The sequence below is a fragment of the Stegostoma tigrinum genome, chromosome 21 (assembly GCF_030684315.1).
Source record: "Stegostoma tigrinum isolate sSteTig4 chromosome 21, sSteTig4.hap1, whole genome shotgun sequence".
Classification (NCBI taxonomy): Eukaryota; Metazoa; Chordata; class Chondrichthyes; order Orectolobiformes; family Stegostomatidae; genus Stegostoma; species Stegostoma tigrinum.
Genome location: NC_081374.1, coordinates 57,522,987 through 57,528,986, shown reverse-complemented (window position 1 = coordinate 57,528,986; position 6,000 = coordinate 57,522,987). Strand labels below are relative to the sequence as shown.

Sequence of the window (6,000 nt, the reverse complement as noted above, 5' to 3'; positions counted from 1 at the left end):
GTTCCAGAACTCGATCCCTCTGTCAATAAAAGGTAAAACACTGTATTCCTTCTTAACAGCCCTGTCAACCTGGGTGGCAACTTTCAAGGATCTGTGTACATGGACACCAAAATCTCTCTGCTCATCTGCAATACAAAGAATCTTACCATTAGCCCAGAACTTTGCCTTTCGGTTACTCCTACCAAAGTGCATCACCTCACACTTGTCTGCATCAAACACCATTTGCCACCTCTCAGCCCAGCTCTGCAGCTTATCTATGTCTCTCTGCAACCTACAGCATCCTTCGTCACTATCCACAACTCCACCGACCTTCGTGTCGTCTGCAAATTTACTAACCCATCCTTCTGTGCCCTCATCCAGGTCATTTAAAAAAATGACAAACAGCGGTGGACCCTACACCGCCCCTTGCGGTACACCACTAGTAACTGGTCTCCAGGATGAACATTTCTCACCAACTGCAACCCTCTGTCTTCTTTCAGCAAGCCAATTTCCGATCCAAACTGCTATATCTCCCACAATCCCATTCCTCTGCATTTTGCAAAATAGCCTACTGTGGGGAACCTTATCAAACACCTTGCTGACATCCATATACACGACATCAACCGGTTTACTCTGATCTGTCTTTCACCAACAAAGCCACACCTCCCCCTCTTTTACCACCTTCCCTTACCTTAATGAAAGATCTAAACCCTGGAACCTGCAACATCCATTCCTGACCCTGCTCCATCCATGTCTCTGAAATGGCCACAACATCGAAGTCGCTGACTTGGGAGCAGGTCAGGACTGCAGAGTCATGTCGCTGGGAGCGGGTCAGGACTGCAAGGGCATGTCGCTGGGAGCGGGTCAGGACTGCAAGGGCATGTCGCTGGGAGCGGGTCAGGACTGCAAGGGCATGTCGCTGTGAGCGGGTCATGGCTGCAGAGGCAAGTCGCTGTGAGCGGGTCAGGACAGAGGGGGCAAGTCGCTGTAAGCAGGTCAGGACAGAGGGGGCAAATCACTGTGAGCGGGTCAGGACAGAGGGGGCAAATCGCTGTTAGTGGGTCAGGGCTGCAGGTGAAATTTGTTCAGGTGAATTCAAATATGAAATTACACGAAAGACAGCAAGGAATTTGAAGCATCAAGAGGAAAGGGATTTGGAATAGAGCATTAGTTCGTGGGGATGGAGCAGCGCTTGGAATATTGCCTTCAGTTTTGGTCGCTTCATTATAGGGAGGATGTGGAAGCTTTAGAGGGGGTGTAGAGGAGATTTAGCAGGATGCTGCATGGAATGGACGGCACGTCTTATGAGGTAGGGTTGAGGGGGCGAGGACTTTTTTCATTGGAGCAAAGAAGAATGATAGGTGACTTGGTAGAGGTATGCAAGATGATGAGAGGCATAGCTGGAGTGGATAGTCAGAGATTTTTTCCCAGAGCAGAAATGACTATTACGAGGGGGAGAAATTTTAAGGTGACTGGAGGAAGGAATAGGGGAGATGTCAGAGGTAGGTTCTTTACACAGAGAGTGTGTGGAATGCACTGCTGGCAGTGGGAGTGGAGTCAGATACATTTAGAGACTCTTAAGCGACTCTTGGATAGGCACATGAAGGATAGTAAAATGAAGGGTATGCAGGGTAGTTTGATCTGAGTGGGATAATAGGTCGGCACAACATTGCGGGCTGAAGGCCTGTACTGTTCTTTGTTCTATGTTCAGCCAAAGGTTCTTTTCTTTTGAGGAGAGGGTAATTGATTGTCGTTTTTAAAGACAGAACTGGAGGACAGAGAAAGATATCAAGGAAGGTTGCACGTTAGTGACAGTATCAACAAGTCCACAGCAGATGCACTCTGAGTAACTACACTGCTTTCAAGGCGAGAGGACCAATGATATCAGTTAAGCCCCCCTTGTTTTTGTATTGTGTACTTCTGATATATGCGCAAATGGACAACCTCACTCTCCTGCTAAGCTGCAGAATGAATAATGCGGCAATATTTGTCAACCCCCAAATGGGCATTGATACATTAGTAAATCTCACATCAATAAACTTACATCTCAAGGTTCTCACCTTCTAGGACTGTTTGTAGTGGTAAATAACCCAAGCGAGGATGTTTGGCAAAGTATTTCTTTGATCTGAAGTTATTTTTCAGCACCTTGGTGAAATCACACACATCTTCACCTGATGTGGTCTAAAAATGTAATATAAATCAAATTTAGTAAAGAATTAATAATGAAACAATCTACTCAACTCACTCTATAATCCACGCTATCCCTGCTAAATGTCTTTGAGGATGTAAAATTAAAGAGTCCAGGCGGAATATGAGTTGCTGTTCCTGCAACCTACGGGTGGCATCATTGTGGCACTGCAGGAGGCCCATGATGGACATGTCATCTAAAGAATGGGAGGGGGAGTGGAAGTGGTTTGCGACTGGGAGGTGCAGTTGTCTGTTGCGATTCATTGTGGCACTGCAGGAGGGAACCTGGGAACCCTGCTGCCTAATGGTATCAATGTGGACTTCACCAGTTTCAAAATCTCCCCTTCCCCCACCGCATCCCTAAACCAGCCCAGTTCGTCCCCTCCCCCCACTGCACCACACAACCAGCCCAGCTCTTCCCCCCCCACCCACTGCATCCCAAAACCAGTCCAACCTGTCTCTGCCTCCCTAACCTGTTCTTCCTCTCACCCATCCCTTCCTCCCACCCCAAGCCGCACCCCCATCTACCTACTAACCTCATCCCACCTCCTTTGCCTGTCCGTCTTCCCTGGACTGACCTATCCCCTCACTACCTCCCCACCTATACTCTCTCCACCTTCGGTCCGCCTCCCCATCTCTCCCTATTTATTCCAGAACCCTCACCCCATCCCCCTCTCTGATGAAGGGTCTAGGCCCGAAACGTCAGCTTTTGTGCTCCTGAGATGCTGCTTGGCCTGCTGTGTTCATCCAGCCTCACATTTTATTATCTTGGATTCTCCAGCATCTGCAGTTCCCATTATCCTTGAAGGTGGCAGGACAGGTTAACACGATGATTAAGAATGCGTGCTGAGAACTTGCCTTTATCAGTCATGGCACAGATGGTTTCAGCTGGAAGGTTAAGTTGGAATTGTATAGAACTTTGGTTAAGCCAAAGTTGGAATACTGTATGCAGTTCTCATCACCATGCTGTTGGAAGGATGTGATTGAATTGGAGAGGGTGCAGAGATTATTCACTCGGATATTGCCTGGGGCGGAGCACTTCAGCTATGAAGACTGGCTGGATAAGCTCAGTTTGTCGTCTTTAGAGCAGAGAAGGCTGAGGAGGGACGTGACTGATGTGCAGAAGATTAGGAGGGGCAAGGTCAGCAAGCAGCTGTATCCTTAGTTGAAGGGTCAATAACAAGGAGACACAATTATGAGGTGAAGGGCAGGAGATGTAGAGGGGATTTGAGGAAAAATATTTTTACCCAGAGGGTGGTGGTAATCTGGAATGCACTACCCAGAAGGGTCGTTGAGACAAGAGAGCTCACAACTTGTAGAAAAGTACTGGGATGAGCACATGAAATTAAAGGTTATTCTCCAAGTGCTGCAAAGTGGGATTAGTGCAGTTAGGTTTGCATAGACTTGATTGGCTGAAGGGCCTTCTGTATGCCATATTCCCAAATTCAAATCATGTATCTATCTCCAAAAATCAGTGTCCTAATACTTGGGAAACTGCTAATAGCGATCTTCTCATCTATTTATCATAACTTGCTGCTTCTGTCCTTCAGCCATCTTTTTTAACCAAATTTGATAGTGACCTATATATTCCATGAATCTCAATTTTATAAATCAGTCTTTTATGTGCACCTTCCCCTCATCCTTATCTAGGAAAGATTGCATTGCTTCATGAAGGCAGGCTGAAGTAATTCAGCATTACAGCCATACTCTGGTAGTATAATGACAGCATCAGTGACAGTACAATAAGTGCCTTATATCAATTGTTTCAAAACTGGGTTCTACAGTAGAGAGGTAATTGGAGATCTACAAACCAAATCATCTGTCATAACTACAGATTAAATATATTGGAAAAAAGCATACTAACTAACGCGAGCTTCAATGGTGATAAATTAAATGTAACTAATTGGAACAGTAATATTCCTCATCCAACCTTGCTAAGCACTGCCTTTCTGCACTGATAGGCTGGAAAGCTGCAGTCAAGAAAAGATATTCACTATTTATCATCAAGTCGAAACAATTCTGGAATGCTTTTATCTAACATGCATGTTTAATTATTGCAGTTTGAAACTCTCAACTATATGTAAATCATGAATATGTGATGTGAAAAATATACAAAAGGATCCAGCCCTTTTCTTGATTTATCAGGCTAACAATAGAAGAGCATTTGGATAAAGTGGATATACATTATGAGTGCCCGTATCAAACACCAGTCCAGGGACTAACAGATATCACAGTTGGAAGCAAATACACACATCGGGGCAGCACAGTGGCTCAGCGGGTTAGCACTGCAGCCTCACAGCACCTAGTACCCGGGTTCGATTCCAGCCTCAAGTAACTGTCTGTGTGGACTTTGCACATTCTCCCCGTGTCTGCGTGGGTTTCCTCCGGGTGCTCCGGTTTCCTCCCACGGTCCAAAGATGCGCTGACTTGGTGGATTGGGCATGCTAAATTTCCCATGGTGTTCAGGGTGGTGTGTCGGTGATAGGGGGATGGGTCTGGGTGGGATGCTACAAGGGCCGGTGTGGACTTCTTAGGCTGAAGCGCCTGTTTCCACACTGTAGGGAATCTAATCTCATCTCCATGATAAGCGTCAGGAAGGAGCTTTTTAAAAAGATGATTAGAACACTTCTTTACACGTAGCCCTTTGTATTATGAATATGCAATTAATAATAGATAGGTTAGTGATTGCTATTAATATGTAGGCATTCAATCAAAAAGGTTCGAGAACGATTGCCTACCTTAAAAGGTTAAACACTGGAAGGGGCTCACATTTAGAAGGTAGAAGGAACTATGCAAAACCCATCAGATACTTAGAGAATCACCAAGCAATACAAAATATACACTGCTCCTCAAACGGATTCAAAGAGGAAATTGGTTAATATGTTAAAGCATGTACAGTCATAGCAACAAGGAGCAGGAATAGCAAGGACAGGATTTGCTGCCCATCCATAGTTCCTCCAAATTGTTTGACTATTTCAGAGTGCAGTTAAGTGTCAACCACATTATTGTGGATCTGGAGTCATATGGAGGTGAGATCAAATAAGAATGGCAGAGCTCCTTTCTTAAAGAACATCGGTGAATGAGTCAAGTTTTTATAACAGTGAATAGTTTAACAGTGACAGTGTAACCGTCACTGAGACCAGCTTTGTTTATGATTATATCAATTTGAGCATGTGTTGGATAACTGGCCCCCTCAAGCCTGCTTCACCATTCAATAAGGTCGTGGCTGACTTGACTGCAATGTCGGCTCCACATTCCTACCTACCCCCAAAATTATATTGAACTGAATTCAAATTCCATCAGCTGTTACAGTGGAATTTACGCCTATACTCTACAGCATTGTCCCAGGCCTCCAGATTACTAATCCTGTGACATTAATAGTGCTTCACTGACTACCCCAGCATGTCAATCCCCGTTCTGAGCATACTTCTTGGCTGAGGCGCCACATTTTCTGGAGTACAGAATTACAAAGTTCACCTCTCTGTGAGTGAAGAGGTTCCTCATCTATCGCTGTTGTTACATTTTATTCTGAGATTGATCTCAGGTTCTACAGCCTGATCTCTTAATTCAAATTACAATAACTTGGCTTTTCAAACGCCCTGTCACATTATCCTTGCCAAGAGATTGAATGTTAATGTTATATATACAGCAGAAGAAATGTCCATGTTGATTTTTCTTCATTTAAGTGCCGTCACCAATCTTATAGTCACCTTTCTTATACAAGTGCATTTTGTCATGGGAGAGGTTGAAGGAGCAAAATCGGACCTTCATTTCTTCCCCACCCCAGCCTCAAAAAGTTTTGTCTTCATTTCAAATTTTTCACATCCAATGGAT

The 6,000-nt window shown here is 44.7% G+C and overlaps 1 long non-coding RNA gene across 9 annotated transcripts in view; it reads right to left on the bottom strand.

Moving 5' to 3' along the window:
• Window positions 1–2,038: 2,038 nt before the first annotated feature.
• LOC132210857 (uncharacterized) overlaps window positions 2,039–6,000 on the bottom strand; it is a 32,934-nt gene continuing 28,972 nt past the window's right edge. For all 9 annotated transcript variants that reach the window (XR_009447045.1, XR_009447046.1, XR_009447043.1 and 6 more), the window contains one exon: window positions 2,039–2,160. This is a non-coding gene — a long non-coding RNA (uncharacterized LOC132210857). The remainder of the gene's footprint in view (window positions 2,161–6,000) is intronic.